The sequence below is a fragment of the Mauremys reevesii genome, linkage group 1 (assembly GCF_016161935.1).
Source record: "Mauremys reevesii isolate NIE-2019 linkage group 1, ASM1616193v1, whole genome shotgun sequence".
Taxonomy (NCBI): domain Eukaryota; kingdom Metazoa; phylum Chordata; order Testudines; family Geoemydidae; genus Mauremys; species Mauremys reevesii.
In genome coordinates this window covers 74,713,044-74,737,412 of record NC_052623.1, presented here as the reverse complement: position 1 = coordinate 74,737,412, position 24,369 = coordinate 74,713,044, and the positions used below count along the sequence as shown (strand labels likewise).

The following is a 24,369-nucleotide window of genomic DNA, read 5'->3' as shown; positions in this document are numbered from 1 at the left end:
TACTACAAACATCAAAAAAGAAATATAGACAATGCAATTATCACAGCCAAGTTTAATCTAAATGTTAATATTTCCTTTTGATCTTTGAATTAACAGATATAGTAACAGACAGTGACCATGGTTAACATCTAATAAGATTGAAGTAAGTACATACAATTAGTATTACCTCTAATTCTCTAACAATACAGGTTTGCATTTCAATGCTCTAGTCCATTTAACATGAAATAGCCCTAATTACCATTTACATACTTTTCTAACATGTTTCTAAAGGCTGAATTTGGGTCATATTGCCTGCTAGTTGCTTAGCCTTTTCAGGCCCTGTATCACAACATTATTAGGATATAGTCATATGGATAGTCCATAAAATCAAATTGGAATTTTAGACAGTCCCAAATCTGTCACAGTTTGCAAAATGAATCACTCCAATGTCAGGAAATATCCAAGTCAAGGCCACATGTGCAACCTTAACTATGAGCCCTCATATGTATGCGTATTGATAACAGATTTCACCTCCTGCATGATCATGTAATATAATTTCCCCAGGAATCTTTCAGAGTGAAAATATCCCTATGCAGAAGGCCAACATAATGTCTAATGAACCACTTAAGTTCCACCTAAGCCATAATTTGAGGAATAAACTGAGATTTAAATACTATATAGAATTTGTGTGGGTCTCTGGACAGGGTTGAATTTCACATGCACTGTGCAGGGAATGAGGCAGCAAAGCTATTTACTTTTATTATACTTATTCTATTATTACTTTACATTACATTAACTGCATACTATCCACCCTGCACTCTTAAACAGGTATGAGTCCTCTGAAGCCCTGCATCCTTAACTATCTACTGAAAAGTCATTACTATCTAATTATGGCTTAGCAGCCTTTGTGAATTAAGTCGGAGGTCTCAGGCAGATGTCCATAACATAAAAAGTTAGCACCATACCTGGCAGACATGACACAATTATAGGAAAATGTCAGAAATCAGGCATAGATTGATACATCAGACGCTGAATTCTTTTCTGACTCTTAAGGAGGTCCCTACAGCTAAGGATTGAGATGCACTGCTGAGGTAGTGTGGTTAAGCTTGTAGTACTATACCTTTTCTATACATAAAGAGAGAGAAATTCAGTCTCCAGTTAGTCACTTGCCATGAGCTATACAGTCACACACAGACATGGATTAAAGAACAGCTAAATCAGGTGAAGAAGATGGAGTGAGAGTGCTATATTTGAAAAGCTCTTACAGGGTATAGAGTGAAGACTGAATCCTGGAATGTGTAGAGTAAAACTTTTTTGACAAGGCTTCTGTGAAAAAAAAATAAAGAAAAGGCCTGAAAGGTCACTAATGGAATGAGATGACACCTGCAGGTCCGTGATAGGTAATAAAAACTAAAACAATAATTCCCATGGTGAATGTGCTTCTACTGCATGTTCAGGAGCACAGGAGCAGTATCTAGGAGAGAGCTTCTTCTTAGCGTATGTGCAATGTGCCTCATGTGGCAGGTGACCAGGATTCATCACCAAATTTGATCCGCTGGTTGGATCACTAGCTTCCCTTGCCTGGGCTGGGTACTGACGGGGAGTGTGACATGAACGCTGATCGGATGAGTTACTCACAGATAGTTTCTGTTGACCCCAATTACAGATTATTTTGAAAAGAACTTAATTGCCTATAAGCCAATAAAATTTTAAAAAATGGTTCCAGATTGAATTTCACAATTTATTGTCTGGAAGAAAAATCAGGGGTGAAAAAATATCCTGGCCTGCAGATAGTATACATAGGGTATATCTACATCCCAGACCAGGGTATGTCAAACACAATAGCTGGAAGAGCATTTCCCAGTGTGGGTAGAGATGTGCTAGTCATGCTTGAGCTAGCATACTAAAGCTGCAGTATGGGCAGCAGCTTAGGCTAACCACTCAAGTTCAATGCTGACTGATCCCCTGGGCATGTACTCACCTTCCACAGCCACATTGCTATTTTTACCATTGTAGTTTGAGCAGAGTAATCATGTGTGTCTACCTGCATTGGGAAGCACACACTCATCTCTGTAGACATACCCATAATGACCAGCTTTTTATAACATGGGCTCAGCATTTAGAAAGTGTACTTTACAAATTGCAATCATGAAAATATTTCAGTGAATTTAGGACTTTATGCTTCAAGAAATGAAATTTACAGCTCTGTGTAAAATACGTTTTTTTTAAATAAAGTCTGTCAGTGCTAACATTGGGCTAGATTGGGTAAGCCTTGTTCATGTCAATGAACAGTTATTCTTATGTATCCCCAGAAAGTCAATGCAACTAATCGTGTAAATAAGTGCTCAACAATATGAATGAAGATTATACAACTGAGCCCCCATGGAGAGAAAATTAAGTTTTAAAAAAGCAGGGTTGAACTGAGGTCAATTTCATCTCTAGTAGGACTTATTTTTCTTGTACTTTTAACATATTCTATTTTCCCCCCCATGTTAAGTATCTTGTTAAACTGTCTTAAATGGGCTATCTTGATTATCACTACACATTTTTTTTCTCCTGCTGACAACAGTTCATCTTAATTAATTAGCCTCTTAGAGCTGGTTGGACAACTCCCACCTTTTCATGTTCTCTGTATGTATATCTATCTCCTCACTATATGTTCTATTCTATGCATCCGATGAAGTGGGCTGTAGCCCACGACAGCTTATGCTCAAATAAATTTGTTAGTTTCTAAGGTGCCACAAGTACTCCTGTTCTTTTTGCGGATACAGACTAACACGGCTGCTACTCTGAAACCTACTTTTTAATGGACTGTAATTGTTATAAATAATGTATATACCTATTAGAGATAGCTACCAATTGGGGTCCAAATTTGGACCCATTTCAATTAATATGAGTTTTGCACTTGACATGAACAGTGGAAGAAGGAAGCCCTAAGAATACAAAACTTTCCATGATACCCACTTTTAACATGCTTTTCAGGTAATTTTTTCATACCTTTAGGTTATGAATGGTCTCTTTTGTTGCAAGAATTCCAAACTTCCATATTCAGTAGAAAGGCTAGTCCTTAGGGATTCATACTGTTAAGAGCTACATTAAAATAAAACATTGTAAATGGCTCATGGTTTTTGAAGTGTGATATGCAGAAATCCAACACAAAACAGAATAAAGAAAATGTACAAAAGAATCAGAGGATAGGCTCGATTCAAAAGAGATGATTTTTTTTCTTAAAGAAATTCCTGCTAGTAAAAATGTGCATAATAATCTGATAAGGGGCTAACAAAACTCTGGGAGGCTAGAACATAAAGGGTCAACGCTCCCATGAACAGTTGGTACTTATCTAATGGTTATGCTAGTTAAGCATCACGTAGGCATTCACATTACAGTATAATCAGAGGTAATGTTGTACAATTATATATTGTTGTCCTGCCGGTACATAATGGTATTTTCATTTGAGATTAAGCTAGCAGCAGAGAAATAAACATCAATTTTAAAAAAGAAAAAAAACATTCCTAGTTCACTTCTGTTAAGCTATATTATATTAAGGATTGCATTTCTTGTTAGTGCATGATTCACATTCTGTCATCTTAAGCCAAAATATTTCAAGAGATAATTTTTTCGACCCAAAGTCAATTCCACATTCAGGTAAAATGGAGTGGCAGTATGGAAGACGAACCAAATGAATTCAGGCTGTGCAAAATGGGTGACATATTGTTTGGCTCTGTATTTTAGTGCATGCTTTGGAGTTATGTAATCTGTAATGTAATGTGTGAGATATTTCAAATTTGATACATATGTGCAAGTGTAAGAATGTGAAGAAGCTATTCCAGGAGTATTTAGTGGTAACATTTAAGTATTTAAGAAGGTGCATCGTCCTCACATTTAAACCCAGTATGGATATCCTTTAAGGTAAGGGGTTGTGAATGAGAGATACACAGTCTGTTTGTTGTTTGAGTGATGTAAATATTGAGAGCAAATTTTGATTGTGTTGTGGTCACACTTTTCTGAATACATATTTTTTACCACACGACTTCCACAATTCAATCAACAATAACATTTGAAATTAATATGACTTAGAGGCCTTGCAAAAATATAGTGCTAATGCTCTGTGATGTATAAGAGACAAAGGCTTTGACATCAGTGAGACACTGGGTAGGCACAGAGGCCTGAAATATCCTGCCTATGTAGGATCAGAGCCTAAAATATTAAATTCCAAGCTAAAGTACAAGCACATTATGCTGTCTATACAGTTATGTACAATTTTCAATGTACATTTTACCTTGTGACCGAAGCTCCAACTTCCAGCTCATACTATCCTTATGCAGCTTCAAGACAGCAGCTTTTACAGAACCGGTAGGTGCGATACCGTAGATTTCCTAGTTCTCTGAGGCTGCATGGGGTGTTGGGGGAGGGGAGAGGAGGGAACCAGCTGAGAATCTTGGGGTATGAGAAATGTGATAAAAAAATTTCCAGCTCGCCGCCTGCCCTGCTTCTTCCACCTGAGGCCCTTCCCCACTCTTTCTACCCAAAGCCCTGCCCTCACTCCACCCTTCCGCCCCCCCCCGCTCTTGCCAGACAGCCCACCAGTGTTACCCCAAACCCCATCCAGTGCCCAGAGTAGCCTCGAACTCCGTCCGGCCCACAGGCACCCCGAGCAGCCCCGAGCCCAGGCTGGACTGCCAGCACCTGGAGAAGCCCTGAGTCTCAGCTGGCCAGCAGGAGCCAAGCCCTGAGCCTGGGCTGCCCAGAGGAGCTCTGAGTCCCGGGGCTGCAGTGGGGAGCATTAGCAATGGTTTGGGGAGGCTTAGCCTCCTCCAGCCTCCATTACCTGCCTCACATGTCTATTTGCCAACCACAAACACCTAACCTCCAAAAAGACTAAAATATAAAGTACTACAAATAAGACATTAACTGCAACATCAGAGAATAATATTGTTTCTACTTGAAAAGAAGTTTATATGATAAATGTGGCAATTACTGTGAACAGACAGGGCAACAAATGAAATGCTAAGAGAATGAGGTAGATAGACATTCATGACAGATGTTATGAGGATGCCGATGGACAGATTGCCAGACAACTAAGTCAGAGAAGACACTGATAAATGTACTGCAAGGTAGAAACATTCAAAGAAGGTCAGAAAAGAAGAAGAATGATCTTATTTAATGCAAATCTATAGCAATTCTATGCTCAGCATCTTAAAGAAATATGATGCAGTACTTGACTACAGAGGGGCAGGGGAATGTTGCATTATCAAATACAAATCTTTTCATTGTAAGGGCAGCTACTTTACCTGGATCGCTCTCATTTCTATTAAACTATATTGTAATTAGTTAGCAGGTGTAATTTTGACCAGCAAAATTAAGGGAATAAGAGACGGTATTTACTTAGCCTCCCAAAATCTACCAGAAAATGCCAAAGAGACAGTAGACTCAATTGGGAAATGACACATGCACTTAAATATAGAAGATATCCAATGTGCAGTTTAGGATTATGCAGAGTGCAAGAGTAGTCACATACATGTAAATGAACTATAATTCAATGAAATGTAAACCTTTAAATGAACTGGGCTGTTTATGTTAGAAAGGAGACAAATAAGAAGGGACATGACAGGAGTACACAAAATAAACACTGTAGAAAAATAAATTGGACAGTTCTATATCTTTTTTCACAATACAACAACAAGGGGACATAAACTTCCTGTCTTTCCACTTCATTGTAAAACTGGTAAACAGATTAAAAAAACCCACAATGTATCTCTGGAACCCACTGTGTAAGGGATAATCCCTCATGCTTCAGGGGATCAGCCTATTGCTAACTGACTGGTTTAGTATGAAACTTCCTTGATGAGCAGGCAAGTTATTCCATATTTTTTCTTCTTTGGGGTTTCTTGCACTTCTCTCTGAACCATCTGGTAGTGAATACAGTCAGAGACAAGATTCCGCACTAGATAGACCAGTGGTCTGATCTGAATAGCATTTTCCATGGTCTGCCAAAGGAGATGGAGTTCAATAGGCCAGATTCATGAAAGATATCATGTATATTTAATTATTTGATTTCATATTAACAAATAAAGGATTTTCTATTAAAATTTGAAAGGGATAGACGTGCTCTTGGTAATAATATGTTTTCTATATTAAGAACATTAGAATTGCTATACTGAGTCAGACCAATGATTCATTTAGCCTAGTGTCCTGATTTCCCAATGGTGTCCAGTGCCAGATACTTCTGAGGGAGTGAACAGAGCAGGGCAATGTATCAAGTGACCCATCCCCTATCATCCAGTTCCAGCTTCCAGTAGTCAAGAGGTTTAGGGACGCCCAGAGCATGGGATTATAACAGAAAGTTAGTATACATATTATAGCATAATTCAGTCTCTAAATAATGTCAGGGTAGATCATATTTACTTATTGCTTCTAGGAACTAAGGCATACAAAAGAATATTTTTTTACTAATAAATATTATATTTGTTAACACTTTGACTGTGTAATATAGAAGCCCTGCCTTTCAAAATAAGGGGCAGTTTTAGTCTTTGTTTTTAAATTTTGCCTTTTCTACACTCCTTTGTATTAATCACAGAGAAACACAAACTGGAGGGGGAAGGAAACATACTTTATAAAGTAGGCCGCTGTTAGAGATAAACAAATAAGTCATAGTTAATAATTTATTCAGTGACTGTAGCCTCCTTATCTGATTGAAGAATGTGAGAAAAAAAATCACTTTCCATTAATATTTATTATTTGAATTTATATAATCTCAGTTCTCCTACAATTATTTATATTGAGAGCAGTACCTTAGTCTGCAGTGGTTTCAAAAGGACTCATTGCAGAGTACAGTACTCTCCACTTTAGTAAGAGTGTCAAAATCAGTGAATGTCTTTTTAAATAACTATTGATTGATCATAACTATCTGAGCAGTTTTGCTGCAATGTGATTTGATCAGATAACACATGTGACTGGATCTGTGTACCAGCAGGATATATATCTGCACAAGCAAATCTTAAATGTAGTTTTTGTGGCTATTCCAAAATTTTAATTGTCGCTGAAATGTTTATGGCATGAAAATTCAAAAGGGGCATGAACATTCCCACAGTGAATTTCTTGAAAAATCCAGGGAATATACACAGAACTTTCCCCGCCATTCATTGACCAGCTCTTCTTTCAGGTCACACAACATGTTGCTGCTAGTTAGAAAGATGAAAAAAGAGAGAAGTGTACAAGCAGTCTTGTTGCCATTGCAACCATTCCCAGTACAGTTAGAAGAAGTGATAATGAAATTGAACATGCTGCAAACAGTGTTTCTATGCACGATATAAAGCATCATTCCACCTGCACCATTATGCAAACTACTCAGCCTAACATTCTGCAAAAGATCTACAAATGTCATTTATTGTACAATATGGCCAAGCGTGAGTGCAGGCAAGGTCTTCATCTATGATAAGGCAACCTCTGGTACGCGGCTCGCCAGGGTAAGCACCCTGGCGGGCTGGGACAGTTTGTTTACCTGCGCCTTGCCGATGCGCCACTGGCCGTAGTTCGCCGCTCCAGGCCAATGAGGGCAGCGGGAAGCTGTGGCCAGCACATCCCTCGGCCAGGGCCGGTGCAAGGATGTTTTGCGCCCTAGGTGAAACTTCCACCTTGCGCCCTCCCCCGACCCCAAGCCCCCGCCCTGAGGCGCCCCCCCTGCGGCAGCTCCCCACCCTCCGCCCTGAGGCACCCTCCCGCCCCAGCTCACCCCTGCTCCGCCTCCACACCGAGCACGCCATCACTGCTTCACTTCTCCTGCCTCCCAGGCTTGCAGCACCAATGCCTGTGATGACTGGGGCGGCCGAAGATCCAGCCGCCACGGTCGCTGCCGAAGAAAATGCCGCCCCCCAAATCCTAGCACCCTAGACAACCGCCTAGGTCACCTAAATGGTTGCACCGGCCCTGCCCTTGGCCCACACTGCTTCATGCAGCCCCCATTGGCCTGGGACAGCGAATCGCCGCCAGTGGGAGCCGCGATTGGCCAAACCTGCTGGCATGGCAGATAAACAAACTGGCCTGGCCCACCAGGGTGCTTACCCTGGCGAGCCGTGTGCCAGAGGTTGCTGATCCCTGATCCATGAGGTTGAAGGGTTAGCAGTCTAAAGTTTTAATGAGCTTTCACCCTCAGCAAAGAGGATTCAGTAACTGAAAAAGTGTTTTCAAGAACACAATTTTTCTATTGCATACAATTCTGCTAAAATGTTTGTCGCTTATTCCAGTATTTGACTCTTCAGGCTCTTGAGTCCTGTTTTCTGTCACAAAATAAAGTACAAATGCACTCTTTCATCTCTAAAGTAATCTGCCACCAAAATTTGGACTTGTTTATGACAACTGCCTCTTCCTTTGTGACTGCCCCATTACATGAGCCTAGGAACTGTAGCAAATGCCTGAAAGTGAAATATTGAATGATAATGGAATATTCCTGAGGGGGTGGAAGAAGGTGTAAATTTAGACCTCCTTAGACTCATATTTTATTCTGTACCAATGCATATTGTATTCTATTCTATTCTATTCAGTTCATTTTCTTATACTGTGACTTTCATCCATCCATCCTGTGTGCTGAATGAGGCAAAGTCCATGTGGGATCATGTCACTAAAGTCTATATCATAATACATATATATATATGGACAACCTTAATTCTGGCAACTTTGGAGTGCATGACTTTGCAACTTAACTAATATGATTTTAACAAAATATGTTAAGGTTATAAAGTCAACCACTCACACATTAGGAAATGCCAGAATTGTTGCCTCTGCAAACTACTGAGATCTCCTGGCGTGTATGAATTATGATCTAATCTTTAATTACATGATCTCACAGTGTCATTTCCACAGGACTCCTCCCTCATTCATTGTACACAATAGACCCGGCTGTGGAGCTGAATTAGAATTGAACAGTAAATGAGGTTGTTGTCTGTAAGACCCCGTCTTAATTTATTAACAGAAGTTAGGTGGTATGAATGATGCAGGGGAAAGTAACACATTTAATTTCTCTATGCCTGCTTCAGGAGTGTTGTGGAAGTAAGTTCACTAATGTCAGTGAAATATGCAGATATTGTAGTGATGATTAAAGATTTAATAGATCATAATGAATATGCACAATAAGAGTTGCACAGGGTTTTAACCACATCTTTTTCTAAATGATAGCATGGGGATCTCAGGCAGAACTACCAACCAGAGAGAGGCAGAAAAGTGTTCCTTTTTGGGGTATTAAAAACAAATATTTAGTTTGTAGATAAAATATCATTCTGAACAGAGAGGAAGACAGGGAATTTATATGTATCCACTAATATAAGCATGAAGGAAGCAATTAGAAAGTGTCACTGTTGTCCTGTGCCTATGTGAGTCAAATATGGGAAGATTTTTAATAATAATCTCGATGAGGCAGTGGAGAGAGTTTAATTAAAAGGAAACCAAGCTTTTTAGTGTGATGTAAAAAGTGGTCTCTGATTCCTTTCAACTGAGAAACTCAAAGCAAATATGTGTGTGTCAAATAATCAAGGAACAGCGCCTTCACTCTTAAAAAAGGAATGTTTATGCCCCAGTCTTTCTTTGCCCACCATTAATCCTGTTGTGTGGTCTACGGGTTGCATTTTTCCAAGCTAGGATCTGCAGTTTGACAATCTGCTCTTGAGTTTCAGCATTTGCAAGAATTTCCTTACAGTAGCCATACAAAAATCAGATAATGTTTAAAAACGCCTGTCTCCCCTTACATCCAGGACACATCTCTCCAAAGTGTATGGAAAATCTAGCCATAATCGTAGTATATATTGTTTAACCATGGTCTATGTGGATATTATAATCAATACTCAATTCATTTGGTTATAGAACAGAAATAATATCACATGACCCATATAATGAACAAACAGTTTGCAAACCTTTGATTGTTCACAATAAAATTTTAGTAAAGTAGTTGTAGATCAGGAAATATTTGTTGATGAAATTCATGAACAATTTGAAATAGTAAATACCTGTGAAAATGTATTCTTATGGACATTGGAAATGGGAAAAATGGTGAAAATATGACTATACATTTTTCATTGTAATTGATTCACCCATACACACACAAATACACACACAGTCCCATTTTAATAAATATTAAGGTAGCTATGTATCATGATCAGTGGAACTGGAGTCAGGGGGTCAATGTTCCCTGGAGGCTATTGACAAGACAACAGAGGAACAAGGAACATGGGGAACTAGGCTGGAATAACTCATCCAGGGCCGGCCCAAGACCAAATGTCTCCCAGACGAGGAGTGTTTTTGGTCTGTAGGCCACAGCGAAATCAAGACAGCTTCTCATCAAAGTAGTAAAGGTTGTGATGTTCATTGACTGAGTTTGTAATGCCTTGCTTACAATGTTTACTTGATACATGATATCATGCTAAACCATAATTGAGACCAGAAATTTGAAATCAATGTTCTGATGTCAGATTCTGGCTTCGGCTTTACTCAGTTGCACCAGTTCCATCAGTGCGTGTAGTGAGGCGGCCTGGCTCCTGACGGCCCCTGAGAGAGAGGAACCGGAACAACCCCCTCAGTGGGCGGAGCCACTGCCACCTGTTCCCGCCCCCCGGAAGTCAAGGGGCGGAACAGGAAGTATAAAAGCCCGGCCTCAGCACTCAGTTGGAGCCCAGCGGCCGGAGAGGACGGACGCTCCTGGTCGGGCTCCCACTGGACCGAGCCTGCCCCGAGCCCGGTACCCTGAGGTGGACGGACCGAGCCTGCCCCGAGCCAGGTACCCTGAGGTGGATGGACCGAGCCTTCCCCGAGCCCGGTATCCTGAAGTAGACGGGCCGAGCCTGCCCCGAGCCAGGTACCCTGAGGTGGACTGGCCGAGCCTGCCCCGAGCCCGATACCCTGAGGAGCAGCCCGACCTAGACCGTCTTCAGCCTGCCGAGGAGCCCATGGTATGGGACCCCGCTGCCGAGCCCAGCGGGGAGCAGGTACCCGAGGAGGGGGAGATGGAGTGTAGCCCGGGGGTAGCTGACCCCTGTCCGGCTGAGGGCACCGACGTGCCCATGTCAGTGTGTTGCGGCTAGGATCCCCACTGACTGCAGCGGATCCACGCCGCTGCTAGGGCCCCGGGCTGGGACACAGTGGAGTGGGTGGGCCTGTGTCCCCCCCTGCCACCCCACTCACGGGTGGCAGACTCCCCCTCCTACCAGCATTCAGGCAGAGAAGCCTGCACTTACCTGGGCTTCCTGAACTGCTGTTACAGCTCAGCTCCTGCTACAAGGACCTGGGCTCTGAGACTATTGCTGTAGCTCAGCCCCTGCTACAAGGACCTGAGCCTTGAACTATTGTGTATTGCCCCGCCCTGATTAAGGGCCTGGGCTTCCTAAGACTATTATCACTGCTCAGCTCTTGAGGCAAGGATCTGAGCCCTGAAACTCCTATTACTGCTCAGCTCCTGAGGCAAGGACCTGAGCTCTGAGACTATTAGTACTGCCCGGCCCTGACTGAGGGCCTGGGCTTGCTAGCGCCCCTGTGTGTTCAGCTCCTGCTGAGAGGATCTGAGCTCAGAATTGCTGTATTACTGCCCCACCCTGATTGAGGGCCCGGGCTTAGCTTATTAACTTTGTTGGTGCTCAGCCTGCAGGAAGGACCTGAGCCCCTGGACTCTTGTGTGCTGCCCCGCCCTGAGCTAGGGCTTGGGCTTATGGACTTTGTGATTGCTCAGCTCCGGCTGCAAGAACCGGAGCTTAGAACTGGTTTGCTGCCCCGCCCTGACTGAGGGCCGGGGCTTATTGACTTTCTGGGTGCTCAGCCTGCAGGAAGGATCTGAGCCTAGAACTAGTGTTTGCTGCCCCGCCCTGACTGAGGGCTGGGGCTCACTGCAGTGACCGTGTGCCTTCTGTTCAGCCCCTGCCTGAGGGGCAGAACCCCGAGACCTTCAGAACACCGAGACCTTCAGAACCCCGAGACTGATTTGGGCCATGTAGTGAGGCGGCCTGGCTCCCGACGGCCCCTGAGAGGGCACGGCCCCAACACCGGACTATTACAGTGCATCATAAGCCTCACTGACCTTACACGGTCAACACAGTTCTTCCAATGAGTGTCACATAGCAGCTTCATGGTCATATTTGTAACATTGTCCATGAGGCTCTTCCATCTGATAGTTAATGTTGAAAACAGGATGTATATCCTTTGTAGTACTCCGAAGAGAGATAACTGAATCTAAAGAAGATGATGATGCATCTGGTAAAATCAAGCTGAGGGAATGGAAGCCACATGGCATGAAGAAAGCTCCTGGATTCAGCATAGGGATCCTTGCTGAATGTCATTGTTTTCCCTTCATGTTCATACGTTATCATACCCTTGGCTGCAGCAGTCCTGAAGCTTTATTTTATTCTAATTCGAAACTTTCATAAACAGCCCTGTTAGGCCTTTTCCAGTAGAGTCATCCACAGGCCGAAAACAGATAAAGTGTTCCTTTACTTGGATAAAGCCATCCTTGTCATCAACAAATCTTACTGTAAATGACATCTTTTCACTGTGACTAATGTTGGGAATGCAGTCCATTATTGCAGTGTAGTACTTTGCTTTGCTCAGCTACATCAATATGTTATCAAGCACCTTCCTTGCCATAAGGTCAATCAATTCATTTTGAATTTTTTTGCCACAGTAATGGCCCATCACTTCTTTATGAACTATTTGACATAGGAGCTCCACATGCCATCATTGTATTTCCCAAAGAGCTCTACCACACTGAGGAAATTCCTGTTATGTTCAGTGAACAACTTATCCGAAGAGCCCCAAAAAGCCAAATTATTCTTTGCAAGGAAGAGGACAATTGAGATCATACGCTCAAGCACATTCCTGCACTGCTGGATTTCTACATTAAAAATGCACCAGTTTTCTGTGTCTGTGAATTTATTCAGCTTGAACCTGGACTCAACCTCCATCCATTTGGAGCAGGCTGTAAAATGGCCAGGGGGCTTTTCATGCTGTTTCAGCGCATCAGCTAAATTATGCGAGTAATTGTACCCAGAAAGTGCAAACAACAATTTGGCATTCTTGTCAAATAAGAACATAAGAACGGCTATACTGGGTCAGACCAAAGGTCCATCAGACAAAACCTTGTCTTCTGTCTTCTGGCAGTGGCCAATGCCAGGTGCTTCAAAGGGAATGAATGAACAGAACAGGTAATCATCAAGTGATCCATCCCCTATTGCCCATTCCCAGCCCCTAGCAACAGAGGCTAGGGACACCATCCCTGCTCATCCTGCCTAATAGCCATTGATGAACTTATCCTCCATGAACTTATCTAGTTTGTTTTTGAACCCTGATATAGTCTTGGCCTTCACAATATCCTCTGACAAGAAGTTCCATGGGTTGACTGTGTGTTGTGTGAAGAAAAATATTTTGCAACAAAACCAGAACACTTTGTCAGTTGATTTAGAGTAAACTAGCTTATGCCAATTCAGTTTCTCACCATTCTCATGCACTCTTTCACAGTGTGACTTTGAGAAGTGTTGCTTCTGCTCATTTACTGGAAACATCATATCCTCAATTTTGCCCCGCCCATTCAAAATTGTACAATAAATATTGGCAGAGATTATGATAGCCAGCCATAAAGCAGATCTGATTTGTGGTGTGCAATTTTTCTCACTGCTGCATCTATCATCATGTAAGGCTGAATCTCTGTTATCATTTCTCTCCTTTTTCATGTAAACCAGGTTTTTCTTTGTCATTACTCCCCTTTTAACATGAGCCACAATCTTTATCATCATTCTCCTTTATGCTGCCAGGAAAACTGGATGATTCTTCATCACTTTCCTCACATTTCCATTTTTTATCTTTAGGTAAATCTGCTAATTCCTTAGTAATAGGACTTCCATCATTTATGCTTTGCTTTTCTTCTGCACTGGGATAACCACTGATGCCTAAAGCCTGGTCTATGTTGTTCTGTTTCAATGGACACTATTTTAACAGCTTATGGGGATTTCTTAAAGGTGATCAGTGTCTCAAAGGAAAGCTACAACTGGAAGTAGACCCCACAATGGAACCTGTGTATTTACCACAAAGGAAACTGAAGTGGCACAACGTAATCCAGTAAGCAAGTTGCTCAAAAGTGTTCAGAGCAGGAGTATCATAGCACCTGAAGAGACAATACAGCCTGGGTAAGCCTGGGTAAGCAGAAAGTGGTGATAAAGAACCCAACATGCACATTATGTATCTACATGGACCCAAAACCATTCAGCTGAGCACTGAAAACATGCCACTGTCTACTGCCCACAATTGATAACATCTTGCCAGAAATTTCCAAAGCCTGAATCCTTAATGTGAGAAATAGGTTTTGACACACAAAGCTAGATACAAATTCTAGCTTACTGACAACCTTTGGAACACCATTTGGTGACTACAAATAGTTTCACGTGCTGATGGGATCAAGTCCAGGCCCAGAGATGTTCCAAAAAAAGACTCACCCAAGTGCTGGAAGGACTGCCTGGGGTGAAAATAATTGCAGATGATAACCTCATTGTGGGTGAAGGGAGCAACAATACAGAAGATGAACAATAACATGACAGAAAACAACAAGCTTTTCTATAGCAATGCGGGGACAATACATAAAACCAAACACAGAAAAAATACGATTCAAAGAGCATAAGGTGACATATATTGGACATCTGCTCACAGCAGAGAGACTGAATACAGATCCCAGGAAGATCAAGGCAGTCAGAGACAAGCCAGCTCCAGAGTATGTGAAACGGGTACAGAGCTTCATAGAAATTATAAATTTTCTGTCCAAATTCATCCACACCTGGCTGCAGTAGTAGAACCTGTATGTCAACTCACAAACAGGATGTTTAGTGGGATTGGACAGGTCCCCAACAGCAAGTATTTGACACACTGAAACAAATGCCCATGTCCTGAAGTACTGCTAGTCAGGAGAGCAACTGGCACACCAGTGTGATACATCAGAGGTCAGACTAGATGACCATGTTGGTCCCTTCTGGTCTTAGAGTCTATGAGTCTAGGAGACTGGGTTTTTGCAGGAGCAACCAGTTGCTTATGGCAGCCAAGCCCTGTCACAGACTGAACAGGGGTACATCCAAACAGGAAAAAAAAAGTTTTTGGCTGTGGTATTCACCTACGGCCACACAGTAATAGCACAATCAGATCACAAGGCTCTAGAGACAATAATGGCAAAGTCCCTTCTTAGTTCTCAAAAGAGATTACAGTGTATGCAACTCCAGTGCTACCAGGTAGAGGATCAGATATTGTCCAGGATGGTTACTGGTGTTAGCTGACACGCTGAGCAGATCATATATACCCCAGCATCAATGAGTTGAGGGAATAAAATCAAGACATTGAATCCATTAACATGCTGCACTATCTCCTGGTTTCTATGGCAAAGCTGATGGAAATCAAAGAGTCTATGGAAAAGGACATCCAATTAAAGATAGCCAAGAGACCAATACTAGCAGGGAAACCAGAAGATAAAAGCCAAATACTGGTAGAAGCAGAACCATATTTTCAAATTAAGGAGGAGCTGAATGTCTGGGATGAAATTATATTTTAAGGTCAGGGAGCTCTTGACCCTGCCTTATTACTTAAGGATGTCATGCAAAAAGTATTCCTCACACCTGAGTATTAACAGTTGTCTTCGATTGTACAGGGAGATTTTTGTCAAACCGGTAAAGTGTCTGAAACCATTATTGCTTATTGGTAAAAGCAGCCAAGTCAGCAGGCCATAAAATGGTCATGCAGCAGCCTTAGCTTAACCAAGGCAGGAGAGGAGGGGTTTTTGGGTGCCACAGAAAGGGCAGCTTGACCCCGCATCTTTCCTGATAAGAATTATGTTGAAATTGCTGATACATATATTTTAGGGGCCTCAAGGAGTGCAAACTCTAAGATAACCACACCTGGTTAATCGATGACCAGAAGGAGACCTCTTGCTTGATATTTGAGACTGCTTCCTTAACAAGTTTTCTTTAAGTGACATGTCATTGTATTACTAATGTATAAATTAGGGGGGAAAGTTTGAATTAGTTGGACTCTTCGGGAGGCTTTCATCAGGAACTCTCCCTCTGGATGCATCTTGTGGTCTCCACCGGCAGACAGAAGATTTGGCCACTGGAAGGCTGCCGCTGTGCCACTTGAGAGTTGGGGGTGTTAATTATCAAGGATTGGGTTTGTTTTACTAACCTGTTGCAGACATGTGTAAGTGCTTGAGACTAAGTAAAGTTTAGCTTTAAGTGAAAGCACTCTTGTGTTGCCCTGTTTGTGCCAGCCATCTATGGGTCGGACGTCCGTGTCTCCCTTGATTTATTTCCTGGCACCACCTCACACAGAGTAAAAGTTACCAAGAGCTTTGGATTGAAAGAACCCTGGGTAACAAGACGGGTTCAAGAATGTGTTTATTGGCTGTCAGTGAACATACAACTGGACTCTTTGACAGAAGAGTTTGACACTTGCTAGTTGTGTGATAACCTTCAGATGAAAGAGACTCTGTTACCAAATTAGCTCCCCACCCAATTATGGGCAAGGTGGGAATTGACTTATTAAACTTCAAGATATACAATACTTTACTTCAGTGGACGGCTATCAAATTTTTGGGAGGTTGATGCTCCGCTTGATACAATAAGCAAGTCAGCAAGCTGAAGGCCCAATTCCTATCCACAGAGTAATGGTAAGGTGGAATCAGCTGAGAAAACAGCTAAAACTGTTACACAAGGCTTTTTATTTGGGTTCTGATGCATCGTTAGCATCTTTGGCTATACCCAACACAGGGTAGTTTCAAAACAGTCTAGCACAGGCACTGATGGGGCAAAGGACCAAAACTCTGTTACTAATGATGGGATACATGTTGCAGACAGAAGAATGAAGTTATTGTCGAGAGGAGATGAACAACAGAGAAAGCAGACACTAGAAGACAACAGGTCAACCAAGGACCTTCCAGACCTGGAGGCAGACAGTCCTGCAAGTATCCAGCCATAAGAGAGACACCAGAAGGAGTGATGAAAGGTGCAGTGGCACCCAGGTCATACAACATGACTACACAAGAGGGACAAGTGACTGAAGGGACAGGAGACACTTATGAGATAGCAGACATAACACCCAGAAAGAGCCTTCAAAGATACAGAGATCATCACAGAACAGAGAACTATCCAGAGGCCAATTTCATAGGGATGGAGGAGATTCCACCGTGAAATAGTTTAACAGAATTACAGACAAGTGACAGGGAAACAGAGATGGGTCAGAGATGGGTCACCTCCTGATACCTTTCCTGTTGAGAAGACCAACTATCGCAAATAATATGTAACCAGTTGATTTGGTGGTAAAGATATTGTCTTCTTTGCTAGCAACCTCCAGCTGAAGGGGCAAAGGATGGAGGTGTGTGTGTCAATTATTTTTTTCTAATTATTATATTAAAAAAGTTTTTAAATTAGGGATGTGGAGGGAGTGGAGGGCCTGGGCTCTAGGAGGGAGTTTGGGTGCAGGAGGGGGCTCAGGGCTAGGATTGGAGTGTGGTGGGGGTGTAGGCTTCAGAAGGGATTTTGGATGGGAAGGGGCTGAGGCATGGGGTTGGGGTGCAGGACAGGATGCAGGGTGCAGGCTCCGGGAGGGAGCTCAGGGCTGGGCCTGGGGGTTGGGATGTGGGCTCTGGGAGGGAGTTAGGGTGAGAAAGGGGATTCTGACCTGGGGACAGTGGGTTGAGGTGTAGGAGGGGATTTGGGGTACGAGTTCCAACCAGGCGGCACCTACCTCAGGTGGCTCTCAGTCAGCGGCACAGCAGGGCTAAGGCAGGTGGCTCCACACCCACACGCCTGGCAAACCTAGTTTGTGGTGGAAATGGTAGAAAGTTGTAGATTTAAAATCAGATGGAAAAGCAATTTGTTTTTTTTTTTACACATTAATTAAGTAAAAGTGTCATGGTATCTAAAGGTAAATATGAGATAGCATTAGCCTAAGCTATTAGTCAAGTTCAGTCTGTTTGAGTTCTTGTGTTTTACTTGCATATCTACAAGTTTTCATTTTGGACAATATGTGTCTTTTTGTCTCAGAAATAAAAGTTTATAAAGTGAATCACATCAGAATGTGTTTGATTCATTTCATGAAACCTTTATAGGTTTTGTGTTTGTTTGCTTTGGTGCCTGGCTTTCTTTACCCAGTCCCACATATTTCAGAAAAGTTAAAATTAGCCAAGAGACAACTCCAGGGCAGCCAGTTATGGAGTGCCTTCAAGTTCCATTGAGGACAATGGAATATGAGCACCTTCCAGGAGGCTCTCAACATCTCTGGATGAGCTCTTACAAGCAGAGAAAACTGTGTAATACTTGAGGGATAGGTGCAGTATCGTAGGAACCATTGGATGTGTTTAGATTCAGATACTTTCTTCACAGACTACCTGGTACTGTATGACCTATGGTATGATTTCAGAAACCCTTTCAATTTACCACAGACTCCAAGACTAGTAACATCATATCTGTGGTATTAAGTAAAAAAATAACAAAAAAGGCCAGTACAAATTAATGTTGACTACCAATCTAAGACAAGCAGCCACAGCAACAAACATAGTGTTTTCTGCTCCTTCAGATCTTCATTGTTAGAACTGCTTGATTTGTGGTCTAAGAAAGAGAGAGAGAGAGATCCAGGAGGTAGAAAAGGAAGACACAGAACAACTGTTTTTTTAGTCATTTTGTCACAACAGTCTTTGAAATGTTTTCTCCTCCATGTCATAGCCCTGAGAGAATGTAATGCAATAGCTGTAAATCATTCTCTGGTAAATTGTTTCAGTTACAAATCATTTTATGTTATTGTTATTGTTTTTATTGGGGTGAGAGGAGGAAATGAGAGGAAAACTCAAATATGGGTTGGTATTTTGGAAAGAGGTTAACGACATTATGTGGCATGGAACTTTCAAACCAATACCCACACACTTCTGTTTGTATATCAATAACACTAAAACTGGGATTCAATTAATACGAAGCATATTTCCTTCTCTTTAGTCTACTCCCCAGATTTATGAAACAATATTTTAAATTAAATATTTTAATGAGAGAAATTGTGATCCCCTCTGTTTGTTTCAATTCAAGAGTCAGCAACAGTCCAACAGTAATAAGTAGGCATGCTCTCTTTTATTCTTCAAGCAAGACAAATCTGGTAACTCAATAGGGATCAGACTTTCATAAGGTATGTCTGAAAATTGAACAGACTGAAAGGAACAGCACAGCAAATAAGTCTGTAAAATATAAATTGACAAAATTAATTTACTACATTTTCAGGTGCCTGCACATCATTTAAGATAAGTCCTTGTGTGTATTTATTTTAGGATGGGGGTACTTTGAGCAATCAGGAGAATTAACACCAAAATGTCCTAAGGAACTAGGTTTTGCTAAATAATTCAGAAAAATAAAACACATCTTTTTACAGATTAGAAAGAGAAACCATGCTGGGGGTATTCAGTTCAGCTGGTCTCAGCATAACAAGGCCTCTGAGGATGTAGCTTTTTGCGATCCCTATTTTATTAAATATCAGAAAGTGTGATGTTGAAGGCTCATGTTGAAGGCTCATGTAATGTAGCTTACCTTACACACATAACCTTCACAAAAAACATCTTCCAAAGCCGCTTGCTAAAAGATTTATGACATCATGCATGTTTTACGCCAGTGAGTGCACTAATGGCTTCCCCTGATGAATCCCTCAGGAGTCATTCTGACTGGAAAATGCCAAAGTATAGAGTAGCACTTAAGCCCCACAACAGTATGCTATAGTTTGTGTAAAAAGTTTTAGGGCACAGAAGATAAAATATTAATATATATGAAAATCTCAGATTTAAAAGTTTAAAAACCTTATATACTTTGGGGTACCTAAAAAGCTTTATATTTCACATATTAGGTCTTGGGGATGACATATATCTTATTTTCAGTGAAGTTCTGTGCATTTCCACAGTTAAAGAAGATTCTCTAGGTTCGATAGTAACAACATAAATCAGACAGCTAAAGGAATACAACTTAAACAATTACCGCGAACCAATATAAGAGAGATTTTTAAAGACACCTAGGGAATTAGATGCCCAACTGCAATGACTCTCAGTGGCAGCTGGGTGCCCTCCATTAAGCACTTTTAAAAATCCCATCCATAATTATCAGATTCATGGCTATAATCATCATGAACTATTTGTGTTTTTTTAAATGGAAAGGGGTTTCATGGACTCACCATAATAAATAAGATGCTGAAGAAAACACCATAGTGACAAAATTATTTGAAGAGTAATAATTATTTGAAGATTTTCCTTTCAGTGGTTTCAAGATATATTCTGGTCAAATTTTACCCTTAGGAGGATAAGGTAGCCTTCTCAAGAGAATGACAAACAACAACAACAAGAACATTTGACTTGCTCCACACATTATACTAGTTTAGATAGAAACTATTGTCTAGAACACTTCCTGAGAAGAAAAATGTTACTCTAAGTTGTCAAAAGGAGTATTGGTGTCATAAGTTGAATACAGTCTTGGGTTGGTCTGAGAACCACCCTAACTGAAGAGTTGAAAATAAAAGATTGTTTATAATAGAAAGAATCCCTCTTCATCTAACCTGCCCCCTGAAATGAATGTCATCTATAGTAGTCTATGGAGCTCATTGTCTTCATTCAAGTCAAGAGCTTAGTACAATTTGATAGATGATTAAGTGTTAAATCCTGACTCCATTGACGTCAATGGCAAAAATGTCATTAACTTTATCCTACCCAGGATTTCATCATAACATTTCATATAGATAATGAAAGCATCTGATGTTACCATTTTATTTATTTGAAAATACAATATTTATAATGGAGATAAAACCTCATGCCTCAGGGCATAATCCAACTACTAACTGGGATTAGAAAGAAACTTCTGTTATGAGCAGGTTATCCCATTACTGAGTTTCTTGTACCTTCTGAATGTTCTGGTATTGGCCACTGTCATAGATAGGATACTAGACTAGACTGACCACATCTGATCTGTGAGAGTATTCGTCATTCCATGAGTCTAGTTGCACTCTAACAGAGCTATATAAGTAAACACCTGTATCACATACCGAAGTAACCAGAAATACTGATACTGGGGTGAATCATGCAGTCCTTAGTCAAGTAAAACTCCTACTCTGGTTAATTCAAGTCAATGGGACTGAAATCTACATAAAGTAAAAATTGAACAATTAGGCCCATTAATATGAATCTGGCAGAACCCCTGATTTCTTAAGATAACACTTTCTGATTTGTCTGACCATTAGCTAGTGTTCAACAGTAGCAACTACAACAATGTCTGGAACTTTAAATTAAGCCACAAAGAATTAGCTGAAATAAAGCATAAGCCTGCCTGTGGGGTAAGGTGAGCTCATCTTTATATTATTTTTTGTTTTCTGTGACACTCTCTATAATTTCACAGGTTTAGGTGAACCAACTGGTTTAGACCGAAAATTAGAGATGTAGACCTAGTGTAACCCCTTTGGGGTTTAGAGAGCATGGCCCCTTTACATCTTTTTCCTAGGGAGGAGGGGGAGAGTGAGGAAAAAGGAGGGAAACCCCAGGGGGTCTGGAGCTCAGAGGGCGAGAGAGGCAGCAGCCGGCAGGCCCTTGCAAAGGAAGCAGAGAGAACCTGCCTCCTGGGAAGGACAGGGCAGCTGATCAGGGATACCCAGGACAGGAGTCAGGAGGAGCACTGTGCCAGGGAGGAATCGCCCAAGAAGGACAGGCCGGAGCTGGACCCAGTATCATGGCTGCTCAGAGCTGCGTGGGGCTGTGAGTACTGGTGCTTTTGACTCTGCATTGGGAACAAGGAGGGAGGTTGCTAGATAGTTAAGTGGGGAGGTGGTTGCACTGTGTGGCCTTGCAGAGAGAGGCAGAAGAAAGCACCGGAGGGGTTTGTTGGGGGAAAGTTCACTGGTGCCAAAGACGACCAGGAGCACCCAAGACTCACCACTGGACTGGAACTTTGCTCAGGCCTCCTGAACTCTGTGTGCAGACACATTGCTCGGTGTCTGCCCTTCCAGACTGTGCTACTACTGGGCCTGTGGGACCTTGTCTTGGATGCAGCCCTGTTCTACTGCTCCCCCTATATTTCCCCTTGTTCTTTTTCTCCTCTCATCCCTCTGTAAATAAATACCTCCCTTTGTTATATCCATTGTACTTTTCCTATGGGCAGAGGTGAAAGTAAGCGGGTAGGGGCCGGTACGGAGGACCGGTAAGAAAAGGTGTAGTAGCTACAGGCAAGAAAATGGAGCATTTGCTCCCTCTCTGACTCCGCCTCCTGGCTCCAGCAAAATTGAGGGTCCGGGAGCCCCGCTCCAGGAATGTTCGGGGCCGGGTCTCCCCCCTGGCTCCACCTGCTGCCCCCCGCGCTTCCCCTGAGTGTGCCCCGGCCCCCCTGGGTCCCGGAGTAGAGCGTTTGTCTCTCCCTGTCCCCTGCAGCTCCATGCTGCCTGCCTTCATTAACTGCCGCCACAGGGTCCTAATGCCCCCCTCCAATACTGCCAGGGCAGGCTGCCGTTCCCTCTCGGACCCTTTCATTTTCCAATGGGACCCTCTACCAGTACAGCTGCCCCTCTGCGCGTAGTCACTGCTCTTGCCCCATGCTGGGCAAGGGGCAGTCCCAGTGAGGCTACAGTGAGGGGCAGCAGCAGGAAGGAGGCGCACATGTGATGGCAACCCCCTCCCCCGGCATGGCACCCACCACAGGGGAGGTGAGGGGGATTCCTGGACCTGAGAGGGGCCCTAGGAGCATGTGCAGTAACAGTGGGGGGGGGGTGAGTGTGCTGCCGGGGGGGAGAAGGGGGTCCCTACCCCAGAGCTCGCTGCTGCAAGCAGGGAGAGGGCTGGGTGGAGTCCTTCTCTCTGGCTTCAGTCCCAGGGCAGCCTGCCTGCATCCCAAACTCATCCCCACCCCAGAGCCCACACCCCCAGCCAGAGCCCTCATCCCCCCGCACCCCAACCCTCTGTCCTAGCCCTGAGCCTCTCCAACACCCCAAACCCCTCATCTCCAGCCCCAGCCAGAGCCCTCATCCCCCTGCACCCTAACCCTCTGCCTCAGCCCTGAGTCCCCTCCCACACCCCAAACCCCTCATCCCCAGCCACATCCCAAATCCACCCCCAGCCTCACTCCACAGCCCTCATCCCTGCACCCTCTCCCTCCACACCCCCTCTTATCCCCAAACTCCCTCCCAGAACCTGCACCCTGCACCCCTCCTGCACTCCAGTCCCCTGCCCCAGCCCAGGGCCTGCACCCTAGACCTCCTCCCCCACCCAAACTCCCTCCCAGAGTCTTGGGTGGGGGGGTGGAGTTTGAGGGGGAAGAGTTTAGGCAGGGGCAGGTTCTGGGCACCACTAAAATTTCTTCAAACCTGCCACCTCTGCCGGCAAGAGCTGGTGTGCCATACTGGGGTGGACCGGCTTCCTGAGGCAGCAATTTAAAGGGCTGGAGCCCCGGGCCCTTTAAATTGCTGCCAGAGCCCCATTGCCAGAGCCCTGGGATAGCAGCTGCGGGGCTCGGGTGACGATTTAAAGGGCCCAGGGCTCCCGCCACCGCTACCGCCCCGGGCCCTTTAAATAGCCCCTGGAGCCTGCCGGAGCTGGGAGCTCAGGGGGTGATTTAAAGGGCTTGGGGCTCCCAGCTGCTGTTACCACAGCCCTAGCCCTGGGCCCTTTAAATCCTGATTTAAAGGGCCTGGGGATTTAAAGGCTCTGCCTCTTCCAGTGGAGGCCACGCCCTCCTCAGGATTCCGGAGTACCGGCAAGTCCTTTAAGTTACTTTCACCCCTGCCTGTGGGTGTGTGTGTTCACTCTGGGGGGTTTGGAACAGGCATCCCTGGCGTGGAAGGGATTTTTCCTGCTGCCTTCCTGCGTGCACTTTCTCTTGGCCAGAGCTGCCTGCAGAGCAGACTCCATCTTGGCCACGAGGGTGGTAAAGTTGCACTAGGAAAGAAGCAGAGCAGATTTCCTAAAAGTAGTAGCCTTTTCAAGTTAAATTAAACTCTGGAACCTGGAAGGGAAGGGAGAAACCATATATGGAAGGAAAAAAAATGACACACACATGTCCAGAGTTGCTCTCTGATAATTAATTTAACAACAATGAAAAAAGAATTCTCTACAACCTGTTTTTTTTTGCCAGTTTAAAGATGTTACTTTAAATTTTATTTCTTTAGTTCATTTACTGAACAGCTTTTTCAGCAAAGAAATAACTTGAAAGACATTATTAAAATGACAAAGGCCTTAATGAGCAACAGTCTTGAAATAATATTTTATGATAGTGAAAAAACCTTTTTAACTTGCCTTTTCCCTCATAGAAGGCACAATAGAAAGAGAGAGAAAGAAATGTGCTTTTAATGGCAGAGTCTTGGAGAGTACAAGATATGAATAATCCTTTTTGAAATATTTTT

The 24,369-nt window shown here is 43.1% G+C and overlaps 1 long non-coding RNA gene across 1 annotated transcript in view; it reads right to left on the bottom strand.

Annotated features, from left to right (window-relative positions):
* Window positions 1-4,274: 4,274 nt before the first annotated feature.
* The window catches only part of LOC120384991, a 56,348-nt gene continuing 36,253 nt past the window's right edge, over window positions 4,275-24,369 (bottom strand). Inside the window, exons 3-4 of the long non-coding RNA XR_005589189.1 lie at window positions 17,719-17,789; window positions 4,275-4,369 (exon numbers count right to left, since the gene is read on the bottom strand). This is a non-coding gene — a long non-coding RNA (uncharacterized LOC120384991). The remainder of the gene's footprint in view (window positions 4,370-17,718; window positions 17,790-24,369) is intronic.